Source organism: Schistocerca nitens, chromosome 1 (assembly GCF_023898315.1).
Source record: "Schistocerca nitens isolate TAMUIC-IGC-003100 chromosome 1, iqSchNite1.1, whole genome shotgun sequence".
NCBI classification, from domain to species: domain Eukaryota; kingdom Metazoa; phylum Arthropoda; class Insecta; order Orthoptera; family Acrididae; genus Schistocerca; species Schistocerca nitens.
Window position 1 is genome coordinate 53,508,803 of NC_064614.1, and position 21,659 is coordinate 53,530,461.

The 21,659-nt window shown below is 43.4% G+C and overlaps 1 protein-coding gene and 2 non-coding genes across 3 annotated transcripts in view; 2 read left to right on the forward strand and 1 right to left on the reverse strand.

Moving 5' to 3' along the window:
• The window catches only part of LOC126217633 (lachesin-like), a gene marked incomplete at its 5' end in the record, with an annotated part of 728,482 nt that overhangs the window by 575,525 nt on the left and 131,298 nt on the right, over positions 1-21,659 (reverse strand). The window lies entirely within an intron of this gene.
• Trnal-caa (transfer RNA leucine (anticodon CAA)) lies at positions 4,423-4,496 on the forward strand. The gene has a single exon. It is a non-coding gene; the product is annotated as a tRNA-Leu (tRNA).
• Positions 4,725-4,798, forward strand: Trnas-cga (transfer RNA serine (anticodon CGA)). The gene has a single exon. It is a non-coding gene; the product is annotated as a tRNA-Ser (tRNA).

Genomic DNA, 21,659 nt, shown 5'->3' on the forward strand with positions numbered 1-21,659 from the left:
ATCAAGGAGCCGTAGGAGATGTTGTCGGACCATGGTACGTGTTGTCTGTAAAATACGTCGGTAGTTAACTGCCGCAGTATGTTTTACAGATGAGGTAAAGTCTATGCCGAGATAGCGGAATCGTTGCACATAAGGAAACGGACTAGCTTCTTCCGGCGTAAGGCCCCTTCCAACCGGCATTGCCGCCGATTTGTTCATGTTCACAGCACTACCCGCCGTCACACTGTGGCCCAACAACAGTTCAAGAACCGTCTTCACCTCTTCCTCAGAACGAACGAGCAGCAGGAGGTCAGCCGGCCGCGGTGGTCTCGCGGTTCTAGGCGCGCAGTCCGGCACCCTGCGACTGCTACGGTCGCAGGTTCGAATCCTGCCTCGGGCATGGATGTGTGTGATGTCCTTAGGTTAGTTAGGTTTAAGTAGTTCTAAGTTCTAGGGGACTAATGACCACAGCAGTTGAGTCCCATAGTGCTCAGAGCCATTTGAACCATTAGCCAGCAGGAGGTCATCCGCATAGGCACGACATTTGAAGGTGTAGCCCCGTAGTTCCATCCCAGAAAGAGAATTTGTTAGCCTCCCAATTAATGGTTCCAACGCTATCGCGAACAGCAGCATCGAAAGAGGGCAGCCCTGGCGAATGGAGCGTCGAATTTGAATGGGCCCTGCTATACGCCCATTAACCTGTACCAAGGACTGTGCGCCCCCATAAAACCTTCTAATGAGACCAGTAAAACGGTCTGGAAAACCCATTTGTTCCAGTACAGCATACAGATAGTTGTGGCGCACCTTATCAAAAACACTGTCAAAATCAACCGCCACCATCGCCGCTTTAAGCCGGCACTCCTCCGCCAGCGCTATCACATCACGGCATTCGCCAGTAGCTGTTTGCACATTCACCGATCCACCCGGTGTCGTCTGTTCTGGAGAGAGAACGCTACGAATTAACATACGACATCGGGACGCTAGCAACCGTGCAAAGATCTTATAGTCGGCATTAAGCAGGGTGATGGGGCGATAATGTGTGACCGTAATTCCCGGCTTCGGTTTATGTACTGGTACCAGGAGGCCTTCCATAAAACCCGGTGGAATAGGCGCATCGGAATTTAACATCTCGTTGTACATTTCCGTCCATCGCGGTGCCATTTCGTTGCGAAATTCTCGATAGAATTCAGCAGGAAGCCCATCAATGCCTGGGGACCGATTCAACGCACCTTGTGCGATCGCATCATGTACTTCCTCACAGCTAATGGCTTCCAGTAAGGTTCCCGCGGCTTCCACCGTCAGTGTACGGGAGACGGACGTGGCTATGCGGTCGAGGTCATCGACAGAGGCTGCTTCTTCCCGATAGATGTGTTGGTAATGGTCGACGAATGCAGAGACAATGTCCGCTTGACGCGTCACTCTTCGGTCTTCGCGGGTAATTAATTCCCGTACCAAACCTCGTCGTCGGTGCTTTCGTTCATTCACGACGTGGTGCATGGAAGGAATCTCGTGCCTTATCGTATCGTGACATCTGGCGCGCACCATGGTTCCCTGAAGATGTTTCCGAGCTAAAGCCACTAGTTTAGCTTTTATCCTTTTGCGTTCGATCCAGATGTCCTGTCCCGGCGGACCATCATCCAGGTCGCGCAGTGCTGCAAAATAAAAGTCGGTGGTACGGCGGCGCCATTCTGCCGTCTCCCTGCTATACGAGATGAACGTACGGCGAAGCGCCGGTTTAGCACAAGTCAGCCACCAATCAAGCATCGTCGTATACCTTCCAACCCTTCGCTCGCACATCGTCCATGTCTCAAGGATCCGTTGACGGCATTCAGGATCATGTAGATGTTGAATGTTTAGTTTCCACGGGGCCTTACTGTTCCACACCTCTCTACGGGGAAGAAGCACCGTACAGATGTAAGCGCTGTGATCGGAAAATGCCAATGGCCAGCGTTCCGCGTCCTGGACATCATTTGCATGAGCCCGTGAGATATAAATGCGATCTAATCTGCTCGCCGAATGACTTGTCACATAGGTGTATCCCGGTGCAGCTCCATGTCGTAATTCCCACGTGTCACTAAGTACAAGATCGTTGACAACGATTCGCAACTCCTGGCTGATGTTTGCTTGCGGCCATTGGTCTTTCTGGCTGAGAACACAGTTGAAATCTCCACCAACTATTAAACATTCATAACGTCCATGGAATAGTGGAGCAATGTCTTCTGCATAAAATCGCGCCCTTTCCCGCCGCCGATTGTTTCCCGACGGTGCATAAAGATTGATGATGCGTGTCCCAAACGTCGTGAAAGCCATTCCCCTGGCCGACGGAAGATAACACACGTTTTCCACTGGGAAGCCATCTCGCACGTAAACTGCCACCCCACTCCCATTGTGATCTCCATGTGACGAATAGGCTCGGTAGCCTGCGATGTATGGGAGTGCAGCTATGTCGACTTCCTGCAGCAAAGCAATATCCACATCAGATGCCCAAATCGTTTCCTTCAGTAGGTGTATTTTGGCCGGTGAACGCACGTCATTGATATTTAATGTCGCAATACGGTTCACATGGCGTTGAATCCCACTCTGTCGAGGCGCAACAACATCTCCCTGCATCGGCGCTGGGGGCTGAGTTAGAAGACGTTCTCTCGCCCCTCTCCCTTCACCTTCAGCAATTATTGGGCCGTCTTCGTGAGTGCCGGCTGCCTCTGTATGACGTCCGGCGCCTCCTCAATATCGTCATACCACATCTTTTCAGGCTGTGATATATTCGTGTCCATAGCCACAGCATCTGCGTCTGGAGAGCCAACTGGCTGTGATTTCTCTTAATCATCACCATGTCCCGGTACCATCAATGTGACAGACCGCTGTGGGTCTGATCGAACAGTTCCCAGTGCCTCATCCTGTTTCGTAGAGGCTGTTGTGTCGTCTTGGTCCAGAGGCACATCGTCGTCGGGGCAAGGGGAGTCATCCCGAGGAGATGTCGTGCGACGCCGCCGTTTCCTCCTTTTCGGGGAACGTTGTTTGCGTGATCTTCCGTCCGTGTCCTCAGATTGTAGGGAATCACGGCTGCCCGACAGAAAAGCATCCGTAGGAACGGGAAGTGTTTCGAGTCCTATCGTTGAACTTGGCGGGAGTTCGGTCGAAACTAATGTTGTCGTCTCAGAGTGCGTTCCAGATGGAACAGCAGCCGTAGAGGCTGGAACTGCTTCTTGTACTATCGGTGTGCTTGGTGGGAGTTCGGTCTCATCTGATGTTGTCGCCGTAGGTTGTATGCTCGACGGAGCAGCATGCTCTGTCATCCCGACGTCTGCGACAAGGTTTCGGAGAGTGCCATCTTGATCTTCCACCGGGGCTGTGTCCTTTCGGTCATCAGCGGACGCAGTGAGGGCTTTGGCATAGGTGATCGGTAGTACTGTCATCGCCGGCGACGGCTCCCGGACATTTGAAGGCAGTTGCGTAATCCGCCGTTGCATACAGTTCGACCTGAGGTGTCCCTCCTGGCCACAGCCAGAACATGTACGTGGTTGACCATCGTAAATCACCACCGCCCGACAACCACCAATTGTCAGATAGGACGGTACATGCTTCTGAAGATCAATATTGATCTGTCGCACTCCGTTAAGAACGGGGTACGTGGCGAATTGTGTCCAGCGTTCTGCTGTGTGACCATGTACCGTGCCGTATGGCTTAAAAGCCTCGATAACTTCGTCAGCCGGGAGCTCAAACGGCAGCTCAAAAACACGTATTGTCCGTACACCCAGACCAGCATGTTCTACAGTTACCGTGCCGACATTCCCGTCACTATGGCAAAATCGGAGACCAGCTTTTGTCGCCTGTAGAATTCTCTCACACGCCGCGTCATTTACCATCTTAACATACACCGTGGGACTAACGATGGACAGGTGAATTCCGACAATATCGTTTGGCGGCATCTTGACGTCCTCTCGAATGAAACGTTACACTGCTAAGGCCTTTGGTCGTTCGTAGTCTTTGCAAAAATTGAATCGTAATGTAGTTTTCCTGTACTTGTTCGCCATGATCGTTGTTACTAGCCCGCGCGCAGACTCAGTCCACAAGTAAACAAACACTCGCTCACGCCGCACAGGCGGAAGTATCGGACCTCCGCTTCGCACGGCCGCTAGCGCCGAACTACCAACTAAGCTACCGAAGCACGACTCACGCCCGGCCCTCACAGCCTTACTTCTGCCAGTATCTCGTCTCCTACCTTCCAAACTTTACAGAAGCTCTCCTGCGCACACTCCGCTGCAGAGTGAAAATCTCATTCTGGAAACATCCCCCAGGCTGTGGCTAAGCTATGTCTCCGCAATATCCTTTCTTTCAGGAGTGCTAGTTCTGCATGGTTCGCAGGAGAGCTTCTGTAAAGTTTGGAAGGTAGGAGACGAGATACTGGCAGAAGTAAAGCTGTGAGGGCCGGGCGTGAGTCGTGCTTCGGTAGCTCAGTTGGTAGAGCACTTGCCCGCAAAAGGCAAAGGTCCCGAGTTCGAGTCTCGGTCGGCGCACACAGTTTTAATCTGCCAGGAAGTTTCATATCAGCGCACACTCCGCTGCAGAGTGAAAATCTCATTCTGGAAACATCCTCCAGGCTGTGGCTAAGCCATGTCTCCGCAATATCCTTTCTTTCTGGAGTGCTAGTTCTGCATGTTTCGCAGGAGAGCTTCTGTAAAGTTTGGAAGGTAGGAGACGAGATACTGGCAGAAGTAAAGCTGTGAGGGGCGGGCGTGAATCGTGCTTGGGTAGCTCAGTTGGTAGAGCACTTGCCCGCGAAAGGCAAAGGTCCCGAGTTCGAGTCTCGGTCGGAGCACACAGTTTTAATCTGCCAGGAAGTTTCATATCAGCGCACACTCAGCTGCAGAGTGAAAATCTCATTCCATTAATAACCTTGTTTCCGTAGACTGTGACAACGATGTGGTACCTACACCCATCAACAACATCGGTATTGCAGTCTACGGAAACAAGTTCAGTGATGAAGGCCACTGATGGACTTGTGTATAGGATTGCAGTTAACGCCCCCCCCCCCCTCCCCGCGTCAGTTAAGGCCTCAAAATGGTGTATTGGATCACCGAAACTAGTAGTTATATAATAAATAACATTGAAGGGACGGCTGGAGGCGTTAAATGTATTACATGAGTGAGCAGTAGAGATGCCTCAGACCTTCGTTCAGAAGGATGGACATACGAAAACTTTCTTACACTCTTTTACATCAAATAAATAGCTGTAATCAAAAAAAAACTTTGTTAATTATAAAGGCTGTTACAAACGGGCACAACACGCACTCAGGCTGCATATTATGCCATCGAGAAATGAGCACACTTGTAGCAACAAACGAGCACATATGTAACAACTAACTTAATGATTTCACTTGTCCACAAGCCTCTCCGATCTCTGAACTGTACAACACAGTGGCAGTAAGAGTAGATAATCAATAAAATATTTTCATACATAAACAAACCTTAAAAGCTAGCTTTAAATAAAATATACATGTCGTCAGTTAATGTTACCGCAAAATTACTCAGCAGTTACTTTACTTGAAAAAGACATTACTCTCTAGCAACAGGCGTCTACTAACAAATCTACATCTACATCTACGTGATTACTCTGCTATTCACAATAAAGTGCCTCGCAGAGGGTTCAATGAACCACCTTCAAGCTGTCTCTCTACCGTTCCACACTCGAACGGCACGCGGGAAAAACGAGCACTTAATTTTTTCTGTGCGAGCCCTGATTTCTCTTATTTTATCGTGATGATCATTTCTCGCTATGTAGGTGGTTGCCAACAGAATGTTTTCGCAATCGGAGGAGAGAACTGGTGATTGAAATTTCATGAGAAGATCCCGTCGCAACTAAAAACGCCTTTGTTTTAATGAATGCCACTCCAATTCACGTATCATGTCTGCGGCACTATCTCCCCTATTTCGCGATAATACAAAACGAGCTGCCCTTCTTTGTACTTTTTCGATGTCATCCGTCAGTCCCACCTGATAAGGATCCCACATCACACAGCAATACTCCAGAATATGGCGGGCAAGCGTGGTGTAAGCAGTCTCTTTAGTAAACCTGTTGCCAATGAATCGCAGTCTTTGGTTTGCTCTACCCACAATATGTGATTGTTCCAATTTAGGTATTTTGTAATTGTGATCCCTAAGTATTTATCTGAATTTACAGCCTTCAGACTTGTGTGACTTATCGCGTAATCGAAATTTAGCTGATTTCTTTTAGTACTCATGTGAATAACTTCACACTATCCCTTATTCAGGGTTAACTGCCACTTTTCGCGCCATACAGATATCTTATCTAAATTATTTTGTAATTCGTTTTGGTCATCTGATGACTTTACAAGACGGTAAATGACAGCATCATCTGCAAACAATCTAAGACGGCTACTCAGATTCTCTCCTAAGTCGTCAATATAGATCAGGAACAATAGAGGGCCTATAACACTTCCTTGGGGAACGCCGGATATTACTTCTGTTTTACTCGACGACTTTCCGTCTATTACTACGAACTGTGACCTTTCTGACAGGAAATCACGAATCCAGTCGCACAACTGACGCGATACTCCGTAGGCACGCAGTTTGATTAGAAGACGCGTGTGAGGAACGTGTCGAAAGCCTTCTGGAAATCTAAAAATATGGAATCACTTTGACATGCCTTGTCGATACCACTTATTACTTCATGAGTATAAAGAGCTAGTTGTGTTTCACAAGAACGATATTTTCTGAAACCGTGCTGACTATGTGTCAATAAATCATTTTCTCCGAGGTACTTCATAATGTTCGAATACTGTATATGTTCCGAAACCCTACTGCAAAATGACGTTAGTGATATAGGCCTGTAATTGAGCGGATTACTCCTGCGTCCCTTTTTGGATTTTGGTGTGACTTGAGCAATTTTCCAGTCTTTAGGTGCGGATCTTTCTGTGAGCGAGTGGTTGTATATAATTGTTAAATATGGAGATATTTTATCAACATACTCTGAGAGGAACCTGACTGGTATACAATCTGGACCGGATCACACAAAAGCTTTAAAAGCGGATCTAAATCCCCTATTCAGTCACTCGTTGACCACGATGGCACCGAAACAGAGGACGACCGAAGAAAGGCAGAAATACTGAATTCAGTGTTCCGAAACTGTTTCACTGCGGAAAATCGTAACACGGTCCCTGACTTCAGCCGTCGCACGGACGCCAAAATGGAAAATATTGAAATAAACGATACCGGAATTGAAAAACAACTGCTATCACTTAGTAGCGGAAAAGCATCCGGACCAGACGAGATACCCGTAAGATTCTACAGTGATTATGCTAAAGAACTTGCCCCCTTTCTATCAGCAATTTATCGTAGATCTCTGGAAGAACGTAAAGTACCTAGCGACTGGAAGAAAGCGCAGGTCGTTCCCATTTTCAAGAAGGGTCATAAATCAGATGCGAATAATTATAGGCCTATTTCGCTTACGTCAATCTGTTGTAGAATAATGGAACATGTTTTATGTTCTCGTATTATGACGTTCTTAGATAATACAAATCTCCTTCATCATAACCAACATGGATTCCGCAAACAGAGATCATGTGAAACTCAGCTCGCCCTATTTGCCCAAGAAATTCACAGTGCCGTAGACACTGGCGAGCAGATTGATGCCGTATTCCTGGACTTCAGGAAGGCATTTGATACGGTTCCGCACTTACGTTTAGTGAAAAAAATACGAGCTTACGGAATATCGGACCAGGTTTGTGATTGGATTCAGGATTTCCTAGAAGAAAGAACACAACATGTCATTCTTAACGGTTCAAAATCTGCAGATGTAGAGGTAATTTCGGGAGTACCGCAAGGAAGCGTGATAGGACCTTTATTGTTTACAATATACATAAATGACTTAGTTGACAACATCGGTAGCTCCGTGAGGCTATTTGCAGATGACACGGTTGTCTACAAGAAAGTAGCAACATCAGAAGACTCGTACGTACTCCAGGAAGACCTGCAGAGGATTAATGAATGGTGCGACAGCTGGCAGCTTTCCCTAAACGTAGATAAATGTAATATAATGCGCATACATAGGGGCAGAAATCCATTCCAGTACGATTATGCCATAGGTGGTAAATCATTGGAAGCGGTAACGACCGTAAAATACTTAGGAGTTACTATCCGGAGCGATCTGAAGTGGAATGATCACATAAAACAAATAGTGGGAAAAGCAGGCGCCAGGTTGAGATTCATAGGAAGAATCCTAAGAAAATGTGACTCATCGACGAAAGAAGTAGCTTACAAAACGCTTGTTCGTCCGATTCTTGAGTATTGCTCATCAGTATGGGACCCTTACCAGGTTGGATTAATAGAAGAGATAGACATGATCCAGCGAAAAGCAGCGCGATTCGTCATGGGGACATTTAGTCAGCGCGAGAGCGTTACGGAGATGCTGAACAAGCTCCAGTGGCGGACACTTCAAGAAAGGCGTTACGCAATACGGAGAGGTTTATTATCGAAATTACGAGAGAGCACATTCCGGGAAGAGATGGGCAACATATTACTACCGCCCACATATATCTCGCGTAATGATCACAACGAAAAGATCCGAGAAATTAGAGCAAATACGGAGACTTACAAGCAGTCGTTCTTCCCACGCACAATTCGTGAATGGAACAGGGAAGGGAGGATCAGATAGTGGTACAATAAGTACCCTCCGCCACACACCGTAAGGTGGCTCGCGGAGTATAGATGTAGATGTAGATGTAGATGTAGAAACTTCAACACACACATGAAAGTAAAACTCTTTTCTTTTTTTAAAAAAAAAGCAACCAGCACACTGACAAACCGAAGTCGCATAAAGCGAATAACGCTCAATGCTGTTAGAACCAGGGCAAAATACGATGAACAGTTAAAGCAAGGGCAAAGAACAAAGTTTTACAGACTTGCAGACGCTCATCCATGTCATAAGCAAAGTTGAATTCTGTTTAACCATACTGCATGACTTTGCTTCAGCGCACAACGCCTTCCCAGTGTGACCCCAACCAAAGACGCTTAGCAATGAACATCTTCCACTTTAGCGAGCCAAAAAATAAATGCCACTGCCCAGTACCGGTGCAATGGCCAACTGGACCCGCTGCAACGTGGAACTTTCTGCATGCCGAGCGCCGTCTCTCCATATAAGCCTATCACGACGACTTAATAACATGTCAAAACACTGCCCGGCCTCCACTGCTGTCTACTGCAAGTTTTAAGCTATACTCCGGCACCAGACCACCTCGTGGGTGCCGTAAACTCAGCTTCAGCGGAGGACTACAATCCGCTGGGTGACAAACCACCACATTCGCTTTCCCGGTCCACCACTGCCTACACCGGTCGGCGCTTTCCTCCTTTAAGCTCAGGCGCTGTACGCTCGCCTCCTCGAGGTGAGCGATACATCGCGAGCCAACAACCAGACTTACTGCAGTCGATAACAGGCCGTCTCACTGTGTTAGAAAAACCGTAATGATCAGTAGTATGTTGTTGTTGTGATCTAAAGACCGAAAACTAGTTTAATGCAGCTCTTCACTTTAGAATATCCTGTGCGCGCAAGCCTTTTCAACTCTGCGTAACTACTGCCACCTTCATCCATTTAAAACCACTCAATGCAGTCAGACTTAGAACTCCAACAACTTTTACCCACCACACTTCCATCCACTACTAAATCGAAAATTAATAACTTTAGTACAAAGTATTAACGTTCCAAATAATATTCATTTAATAGTTCGTTATGAAACGGCTTTCGGCTTCTTAGGCCATCGCCAGATAACTTAATCCTAAACAGATATTCCCACAAGTCCATAGCTACACAAAGATGACTATATCGATACAAAACACAAGCATAATGTAATACCTACAGAGACTCTGAACAAATAAACCTTGTATTACAATATATTCAAATATTAAGGCTACACGAAAATACATTATAAAAATGTTCTACAAGTGATTCGTGGCACAGGTTGCTATGTCACATGGACAACTGGTGAATGTGACGAACAAACCAAAAAAAAGAGTAAGGAGAGGAAAGAGGTCTATGGAATATGGGTGTGGAACAGTTATAACAAGCTTATTATCTAATGGCTGCTGCTACTTTAATAAAGGTGAGTAGTGAAGGACCAGTCAGGATTCTTTGAATGGTGTTTATTAATGGCCAAAATTTCAAGTAATGTTAGTTTTGTGCCTTTAGTTCCGTTATCGAGAACACCACATTTCATATAATATGAATGACATTCATTTAGAGCATGTTCAGCAAAGGTGGAATCTTTCTATTTCTGTCTCCAGCTCCTTTCACGTTCAGTCACTCTAGTAGTTATAGCCCCACCTGATTGACCTAACTATAATGTGCCACAGATATTTCAGGAAATTGTATAAATTCCACTCTGTTATAAATGTGGAACCTTACCTTCACTGTTCAACCAGACGGTGGCCAACAGTATTGGCTCTGAGCACTATGGGACTTAACATCTATGGTCATCAGTCCCCTAGAACTTAGAACTACTTAAACCTAAGTAACCTAAGTACAGCACACAACACCCAGCCATCACGAGGCAGAGAAAATCCCTGACCCCGCCGGGAATCGAACCCGGGAACCCGGGCGTGGGAAGCGAGAACGCTACCGCACGACCACGAGATGCGGGCGTCAACAGTATTACCAGCGTAAAAAACTGGAGTATATTTCCTGGGCTTCAGTTTTCTGGGAAGCACCTATGAAGTCCTATCCACATATAGCTTGGGGGGGGGGGGGGCGGCATTTGTTATCAGTGTGGTTTTATGCTATCTGAAGTGGATAAAGGAATGCTGTTATCCTCTGTCACTTCTTTTTGCTGAGTATGTTGTCAGATAGTGTAGGACTATAAACCCGGCTGTATGCTATTTCTTTAATTATTTTCAGTTCGTTTCCGAAATCTGGTTTGGTTTTGTGGTACAGACAGTGTGTGGTGCACCTTGGAGTGGAAGACTGTATATTCGTGCGTTATGGGATGCTGGGAACTGGCTGGTATTACTGTGTCGGTTGAGGTTACTATCTTGTATGTCTTAAATAGGTCCTATTACTTACCGACTTCAGTGGTGAGGCTTGATAATTTGATAGTCTCCTGCGAACTCCACCGTAACATTGATTTTAAGGCGGTATGAATTCAAATATGGGAATCCTATTGCTAACCCATCTGATTGACTGCACAGAGCCCATTTAAATTGAAAATAATTTTGTTTTACGTATGTTTCAGTTGCCGTCCTTATATTTTCTGTCTTCACCGGATTTGTTCTGGTTGTAAGTAACCATTCTGTTAAAATTCCCATTGCCTCTTTAACAGGAATAATAGGACACAGGCTGCTAACATCAAATGCGACTAGTTTTGCACTAGATGGAATGAGTACATCTTTTAGTTTTTCCCTAATGCAAGTGAAGTAGGTATTCCTGCTTCGGTTGAAATTTGGTTTTCGTTTTAATAAGCGAATGTAACTCTTTTGCTAATTTATCGTAAGGTTAAGAAACTGAAGATGAAGAAACTGAAGAATAAACAGCTATTTTTGGAACACCTTCTTTGTGCAGCATTGGCAACCCATGTAACCTAGGTTCTACTGGAATCATGTTTGTCAGGTATTTGGAATCGCTTTCGGTGAATATGGATTTGCATGTTTTAAGAAAGTTCTTCACTTCCATATCATATTTCGTTGTGAAATCCTTAGGTAACACAGAGAACTCTACAGGATTGAGGAATGTCAATACTTTTCCAATATTATGGCTTACTAAGTAACACTAGACCCTGTTGTCACCCTTGGTGGCAATCACATCTTGAGAAGATAATTTTTTTAATGTAGACAACGCTCTTTGCTCCCTATAACTAGTGTTGAACGTACCTGTATTCACAGTTTTTACTTCATGATCTATCAGATGTTTCGTAGACACATCGTCTGACAAAGAACAATCAAGATTCACTTTCAGTATGTCAAGCTGTTTTTCGGAAATATTGCATTCCAGAGCATATTTAATTCCCTTACCAAAAATTTTGAATCCCTGAGAATACAAATTTAGATTTCATATGTTAATGACACGTTCTCCAAATTGTTGGCGTTCAGTGATTGTTGGGTCTCGTTTCAGTTGAGATTTTAGCTTTGTAGCAGCGGTACATCAGGTTTGTTTTGGCAGTCAATTTTTCTCGAACTGGTTTATCAAATACTTCTAGTTCATAGGGATGTAGCAGTGACGTAAATACCAAGTGAACAACTTTCAAATGTTAACTCACATTATCACACACCAAGTACCCCGTTTTATTTCTTTATTCACTCACGTCCCCTCGGCAACAAGGACAGCTTTCTTGTCAACTCATGTGGTACTTCTTGACTTTACCATAGCGGACACTGGACTCGCATTCGGGAGGACGACGGTTCAATCCCGCGTCCGGCCATCCTGATTTAGGTTTCCCGTGATTTCCCTAAATCGCTTCAGGCAAATGACGGGATGGTTCCTTTGAAAGGGCACGGCCGACTTCCTTCCCCATCCTTCTCTAATCTGATGAGACCGATGACCTCGCTGTCTGGTCTCCTTCCCCAATGAACCCAACCCAACCCAATCTTTACCATAGCGTATTTCGACGGTATGTTTACTTTTAAGCACTCGAGATTGAACCAAATTTGTTGTGTTGCTTTATAGTTCTGTTGCACTAAACTCTTATATATGACAGATAACTGAGCTATTTGGCACATTTGATAATCTTTATGGAGTATTCCGCTGGTTCTCGTGGGAACATAGACATATTAATAACTTGAATACAAAGTTTTAATGTTCCAGAATAATATTTAATTGAAACATGCTTAAAGCAAAATCATTTTCAATTTCAAAAGGCTCTGTATTCATTCATTCATTCTTTCTTTCTTTCACTTTCGCCTTGGCCCGCAATGGTCGCAGGGTCGGCGTGGTAACAACGGATTTGGCAAGGTTAATTTAAAGGGGTGGCCGGATGCCCTCCCTGCCGCCACCCCATACCCTGCAGAACGGAATCAGTGTACCCCAACTGTCTGCATCTAGTGCAAACCATGAAATAGTGCGGAAGTGTTACAAATGTCTGCGTGTCGTGGAACTGAGGCGGGACGTGGGAACCAGCCCGGTATTCACCTAGTGGGATGTGGAAAACCGCCTAAAAACCACATCCAGACTGGCCGACACACTGGCCTAGGTCGTTAATCCGCCGGGTGGATTTGAACCGGGGCCGGCGCGTCTACCCGAGTCCAGGAAGCAGCACATTAGTGCTCTCGGCTAACCTGGCAGGTTTCAAAAGGCTCTGTACACTACAGTGTAAAGTCAAGCGCTGGCACACCAGTTGCGAACGATAGAGAAGAAATGGCTGTGAGAAGAAGTCAATCAATCACACACTGACCGTACCTCCCTCCAGGAAGACAATGCTACAGCCGCGGCTACTAGGTGAAGAGGACATAAGCGCCGCGCCGAACTGGTCACGGCCCATTGAATAGCAGCTTCAAGACAAGGGACTTGGATAGAAGAGTCAACGCTCATTACTTCGCTTGTACACTCTATGTAGCACAGACTTGGAATTGTTTATTTTGTAATAAAACTCTTTAATATGATTTTTTTTGAGTTGTTCGTCTAGCGAACCAAGTATGTAGGATTCCTAGACTCCACATATTTGACGATGAACATGGAGACTTAATACTGTGTAGTCAGACAGGTGGGTTAACAATGGGATCCCAACCAAGCCCCTTATCAACTGAAATGTGTGTGAATTATTTTGAGCAAACATTTTAGGTAAAGTGCCTATAAGTTCTAAAATATAATACTGGACTACGTAAGTGGATGCCATACTGTGATTGTGAACAGGTACTACCTGGCAAGTAAATAAATTTTCTCGACATTTGAATTCACACCACAGTAAAATCAGCTTTAAAATGTAGTTGGAAGGAGACTATCAACTTTTCAGACCTAGCATTTATTTAAGATACACAGGTAAGTAACCTCAACTGACGTAGTAATACGAGCCCATTCCCCGCATCCCATAACACACAAATATGCAGCGTTCCTTTCCAAGGTGCACCGCCTACTATCTGTACCACAAAACCAAACCAGATTTCCAAAACGAATTGAAAATAGTTAAAGAAATAGCAAACAGCAGTGGTCATAGTCCTATACTACCTGACAACATACTCACCAAAAAGAAGAGACAGAGCATAACAGCATTCCTTTATCCATCTCAGATAGATCAAAACCACACTGATAACGAACGGGCCCCCATGCTGTATGTGGATAGGACTTAATAAATTCTTGCCAGGCAACTAAAATCCAGCAAATATACTTCAGCTTTTTACAATAGTAATACTGTTGCCCACCGTGTGTTCAACAGTAAAGATAAGATTCCACTTATAGAGCAGAGTGGAATTTATAGAACTACCTGAAATATGTGTGGCAAATAATACTTAGGTCAGTCAGTTGGGGCTATAACTACTAGTGTGACTGAACATAAAAGGAGTTGGAGACTGGAAAAGAAAGATTCCAACTTCGCTGAACTTGCTCTGAATGAATGTTGATCACATTGAAATGTTGTTGGTTTAATTTGCTAAGAGAGCGGCCCTGATAGACAATAAAAGCGGGTTAAAGCTGTGAGCTGTCTGGCGAAGTTAACCTTGCATTACTGAGCAACTGGTTCACCAGGTACCCAGTCTAGCTTACCAAATTCCCAACCAGACTAACATTAATTATAATCTTTTAATCGTCATACGACAACCGGTGATATATATATATATATATATATATATATATATATATATATATATATAAGAGAATTTAAATAAAAAGAAATAAAATAATTTATGTTTGGAAATTTATTTTAACATTGATCATTGAAATTTCAGCATATTAAACTTCAGTCATAACTAAGCTGGTGCCTTATTTAGGACTGTGAAAAAGTGAGTTTGTAATCTTACGGAACACATCAAATAGGGAGCCAAGATTGGGAGACTACATACAACACTGCATTCATAAAATAACACACAAAGAACGTTGAAACATATGCAAGAGGAAATTAACTACAACCAACCGATTCAATTTTCACCCAAAGAAGTTACGTTCGTAGCGCAATCCTGTCCGTCATGTAATTACCACACACTGGTATACTAAATTCATATTAAATTTCTGTGAAAACTTCCCGAAAAGAATAGCCGAGGGCTACTTTGATGATTACACCACTTGCTTCACGTGGTCAACATGGTTTACACAAAGAGTGTAACTCCACAATAATTTTGATAATTAAAATAAATTTGATCGAAAAGCAATTTACAAAAGAAAAACCTCAAACTGGTTACTATCGTCTTACTATTAACCTGATGGGTCAAACAATTGTATAAGCACGTGGTACTGCTCTCACAAAGGACACCCCACGTGGGTTGAACATAAAGAAAAGTTGCTATATTGAAAAATATTGTCAAGACAAGACGTTATAATCTCACGCACATTCGCATTTAAGGTTGATGATCTTAGTTAGAGTTACTGATCAACACGTGGTTCCACTTTACTCACAAAGTAGTGACAAAGCAACTACCGGAATATATTCTGAACTTCACACTCGAATTACACTGCGTTGGAATTTAAGATAACATTAGATATTTTAGAGCTAAACCTGAAATAAAGGTGATTAAATTTTCAGTTAGGCTGAACTTAAGAAATCCATTGTCCTACGGACTTAGCAGACACCCGCTTAGCCGGAGATCTTACCACTTCAGACGCTCGCCGCGGACAGACTGACCTGGGCTCCTACCAAGGGTGCTTCCGTATACAAAACGGAAGTGACCAGAGAGGCAGCTTCCTATACCAACATGACAAAGGACGGACAGGACCATACTAAGGATAGAAACCTCTTTGCTTTTAGAAAGCGTAGCTACTTGTTCTGACGTTGGTCCTACTGTTCTCTAGCAGACAGGCTTGTCTGCTACCATCCAGCATGCAACTAGAAATACAATTGCTCATTCATCCTCTCACACAGTAGGGAAGGGAGATGACAGCATCTTATCATATACAGTATATAAAAGAAAGCGGATGTAGGTTCTGTATGAGACTGTGTGACATGAATTACATATAAACTGTGTTTTAAAGTGTAGTAGTGTGACAGATCGTTCTTGTTTATGTGTAAAAATAACACGTTCCACTGCTCAGTCTCCTCCCAGATAGTCAGAAACAGCACTGTAAATTTAGAAGAGGAATTTATGCCGTAAATGACAACAGATTTAAGAAATTAACATGAAAGGAATCCAACAGAGACCTTTCACCATTATGTGAAATGTGATGTTCTACTAAAGGCACAAAACTAACATTACTTGAAATTCTGGCCATTAATATCAACCAGTCAAAGAATCCTGACCTGGCCCTTGATTACCAAACACAGTTCCATTACTCACTCTTATTAAAGTAGCAGCAGTAGTAGTAGCCTGTGCCATGACTCACTTGTTGGATATATTTGGCTTATACATTCACATAGTACTAATATTTAAGTATACTGTAATACGAGATTTATTTCTTCAGAGTCTCATTTGGTATTACATTATGCTTGTATTTTGTATCGACATAGTCATAAAGTGTCATATATCTTTGTGCAGCTGTCTTTGTACAGCTAGGAATTCTTCCTGAAATTTATCTGACGATGACGTAAGAAGCTGAAAGCTGCTTCATAAGGAGCTGTAAAATAAATGCTATTGTGGATCATTAATACTTTCTATTCAAGTTATTAATATGTCTATGTTCCTCCAAGATCAGACGGAATATTCCGTAGACAAATGCCATCAGAAAAGACATGTTAATATTCAATGGTAAGAAAATTCTCTTTACTGGGAATGCTTTCCTTGCTATTGCTAGCCTGCATTTTGTATCTACATTGGACGATTGTCGTTTCTTTTGCTGCACCAGTAGCAGAACTCAGCTAATAATTTAGTGTCTCATTTTTCAGTATAATTCCTTGACATCCTCTGATTTAAATATACTATATTTCCATGTCCTTGTTTTATTATTATATGGGTCTATATTCAATCACTGTGTCTTTATAATTTTTTTGACATTAGGATTAACAAGTCATTCACATTCCCGCTTACTATAACACAGTTCATCTCCTAACTTCAAAGATGTTTCGTCTAGGTGTGCAGAAAAGATTAAAAAGTGACAAGTAATATAACGATTGACACATCAGTAGCATTATTTTGGTTGCCGCCTTAATTCTGATATACAGGGTGAGTCACCTAACGTTACCGCTGGATATATTTCGTAAACCACATCAAATACTGACGAACCGGTTCCACAGACCGAACGTGAGGAGAGGGTCTAGTGTAATTGTTTAATACAAACCATATAAAAATGCACGTAAGTATGTTTTTTAACACAAACCTACGTTTTTTTAAATGGAACCACGTTAGTTTTGTTAGCACATCTGAACATATAAACAAATACGTAATCAGTGCCGTTTGTTGCATTGTAAAATGTTAATTACATCCGGAGATATTGTAACCTAAAGCTGACGCTTGAAACCTCCGACGTTCAGTTGCGTGTTGTAACAAACACGGGCCACGGTCGGCGAGCAGCATCTGCAGGGACATGTTTACGATGATGACCGTGTTTACGAGTGTGGCTGTAGTGCACTGTTGTGGTTTGGTCTAGCTGTCGCAGTGTCCGCGCGTAGCGCTTGCTGCTATTGTTATTCTGCATTCGTCTCCGCACGCAGACCAACTGTAGTACACCGTGTTACCAGACGTCTTTAATAGTGTAGTGTTGTAGGAACTGTGACCATGGTGTATTCGAACTCTGAAAAGGCGGAGATGATACTCATCTATGGCGAGTGTCGACGAAATGCAGCTGAAGCCTGCAGGGTGTATGCAGAACGGTACCCGGACAGAGAGTATCCAACGTGCCGCACATTGCAAAACATCTACCGCCAACTGTATGCAACAGGTATGGTCGTAGCACGCAAACGGGTCCGTAACAAGCCCGTCACAAGAGAAGCGGGTGCAGTTGGTGTGTTAGCTGCTGTTGCCATGAACCCACACATGGGTACACGGGACATTGCGAGAGCCGGTGGACTGAGTCAAAGTAGTGTCATGCGCATACTGCATCGTCACCGCTTTCACCCGTTTCATGTGTCGTTACATCAGCAATTACATGGTGATGACTTAAATCATCGAGTGCAATATTGTCAATGGGCATTAACAGAGAATGCGTTGCAGTTCTACCTGTTTACCGATGAAGCGGGTTTCACAAACCACGGGGCAGTGAAACTACGGAACATGCATTACTGGTCCGTGGACAATCCTCGCTGGCTCAGACAGGTAGAGCGACAGCGACCACGGACTGACAATGTATGGTGCGGAATCACTGGCGACCACCTCATTGGTCGTCACTTCATTGCAGGGTCCCAAACAGCTGCAACATACATCGCGTTTCTACAGAATGATCTGCCAACGTTGCTCGAAAATGTCCCACTGGAAACGCGTTGACGTATGTGGTATCAGCATGATGGTGCACCTGCACATTCCGCAATTAACACGAGGCTGACCCTTGACAGGATGTTCGACGGGCGTTTCATAGGACGTGGAGGACGCATAAATTGGCCAGCCCGTTCTCCTGATCTTACACCTCTGGACTTTTTTCTGTGGGGTACGTTAAAGGAGAATGTATACCGTGATGTGCCTACAACCCCAGAGGATATGAAACAACGTATTGTGGCAGCCTGCGGCGACATTACACCAGATGTACTGCGGCGTGTACGACATTCATTACGCCAGAGATTGCAATTGTGTGCAGCAAATGATGGCCACCACATTGAACATCTATTGGCCTGACATGTCGGGACACACTCTATTCCACTCCATAATTGAAAACGGAAACCACATGTGTACGTGTACGTCACCCCCCATGGTAATGTATATGTGCGTCGGTGAAAAAGACCAATAAAAAGGTGTTAGCATGTGGACGTAATGTGCTGTTCCAGTCTCTTCTGTACCTAAGGTCCATCACCTTTCCCTTTGGATCCCTACGTAATTCGGTGCTCTCCGATACACACGATCGAACAGCGGAGGAGTGGTACTCAAATGTCAACTTTAGGTTACAATATCTCCGGATGTATTTAACATTTTACAATGCAACAAACGGCACTGATTACGTATTTGTTTATATGTTCAGATGTGCTAACAAAACTAACGGGGTTCCCTTTAAAAAAACGTAGGTTTGTGTTAAAAAACATACTTCCGTGCATTTTTGTATGGTTTGTATTAACCAATTACACTAGCCCCTCTCCTCACGTTCGGTCTTTGGAATCGATTCGTCAGTATTTGATGTGGTTTACGAAATATATCCAGCGGTAATATTAGGTGACTCACCCTGTATACTGGTGATGATTAAGGAAGATGCTGTTAGTGTACATGACGAACTTACAAACAGTGGAGAACAAAAATTCTGATAGCACTAGCGATGGAAGATGGAGAATAAGCCAGAACAGGACAAATATTTCTTATGTACAAGCGGTCCAGAACACAAGACATAATACTAAGTATATTCATATTAAATGTGTTTGTATTGTCCTTTTTGCCTGGTGATGAGTTCGAACTTCGGAACGAGTTGCAAGAATAAAAAGCAAGTTACAATATTGTTGTAGGACATCATCATGTTCGCTCGTCTATGAATACAAAATTACACCCAAGGTCTGTGACCGTGAAAGAGAATAATAATAATAATATTTTTGTACACATCACATTTCAGATCCGACCCATTTGGGCAGTTGCGGTTCCATTAAGCCACGTATGGGACCAAGTTGGTAGTGGGACAGATTGATTCATTCGTGAGACAACATGTATTAAACTGCCGCGTATGTTTGAAGTGTGTATATGTTGTATGAAGGTGTGTGTTTGTGTGTGTGTGTGTGTGGCTGAATGACGTGTTAGCCAAGGACGAGACAAACTTATGGCGGGTCAGATGGATTCATTCCTAGGGCCTAAATATTAAATTGTTTAGTGTATATGTGTTGCCGAGTAGAATGAAGGTATGTAGCTTCATTCGCGAGACAGTTTAAGTTATCGCGTATGTTGTATGAAGGTGTGTGTTTGTGTGTGTGTGTGGCTGAATGACGTGTTAGCCAAGGACGAGACAAACTTATGGCGGGTCAGATGGATTCATTCCTAGGGCCTAAATATTAAATTGTTTAGTGTATATGTGTTGCCGAGTAGAATGAAGGTATGTAGCTTCATTCGCGAGACAGTTTAAGTTATCGCGTATATTGTCAAATACCTACATATTCATCACTGAAGAGATACTGTCATTACCAGGACAATGAGCAATTAATCAACACGTATATATAAAACCCTCACCTCTAGCGCAGCGTTCGAAGAAGTCGCATTTGTTAATTTTCACAACAGGGTCTCGGCGGTGTATTTATTATAAACAAATTGTGCAGTTAATCACCTGCGAGTGCCGTCTCCTCTCCCAGCGCGACATTATTAACTCTATGAATGACCAGTGATCTGTGTAACTACGGCTCTGGAATGGGGTATTCACTTCTTAGTCATTCATAAGAAGAGATAAATGAGTTCTGTGAGAAGAGAGCTTTGATAATGGTAGTATTGTTAATGGCAGCCATTTGCGAAAAAGCTTGAGTATAAAAGTTTAACTCGCCTTAACGACAGACATACCTGAGTAATTTTCCTGAGTTTTATAATAGGAACATGTCTGAGATACAGATACGTTCTACTTAAAAGAAGGTATGGTTCGTTGATTATTTACTTCGGTACCTGAAGTTGTCTGTACCGTGCACTACAACAACGCATTGATTATTGGATTTGATGTTAAATGAACTGGTGCGATATTCTCCACGTGCTGAGTTCAGGCTGATGACGATTTTTCATGCTCGTAAAACCTATTATTCGCCGACTTTAAAATATAATTGCGAGTCATAACACATTTTTTCTTTATTACAGCTTTGAAACACAAATAGCCCTTTTTCATTAAAGAAAGAACCTAATTTGTTTAAGAAAGACATTTTCTACTAGTAATTTCATTTCATTTCATTTTAAAATTGATATTAGTAACAACTCTTAGCAGTGCAGTTAATAACGATCCAACTTCTAACATCGAAAAGGATATTGTCTATCAACTTTTACAAACTGCCACGCTCGAATATTACTTTAACTACCGGGTACTTCATACGTTGCAAAAAAGCTAGCTGACTCCTTTACCGACTTTAAATTTAATATGTATCTCATTACCAAAACTCTTAAGTCTTAAACTGATACCTCTGGTTGCTGTTCTCCCTCATATACATGTATACTTGTCAGACCGTTTAAAACTGGTAGTCCTCATTCCAAGGTGAATTTCTCTGAGTTACGTGCATTATTTAAGAGCTGTACCAAAAAACTGAAAACAAGAGAAACGCTGGCAACAACACTAAAAGTTCCACAAAACTGAGAAATGGAGAAAAGTTAAGTTTTAAAGTCCTGTCGATGCCAAGATCCTCGGGAATGAGGTGTAAGCATAAAGTAACCATCGATGGGTGACTAAATTAACCACAGTTTCATTAAGTACCTTCTTGACGTGTATTTGAAGTGCTTTAAGAAATTTAAAGAAAACTCAAGTCAGGAGAAGATGATCTGAACACTATTTTTTCAACATACCGTACGTTGTTTAACGGTTGT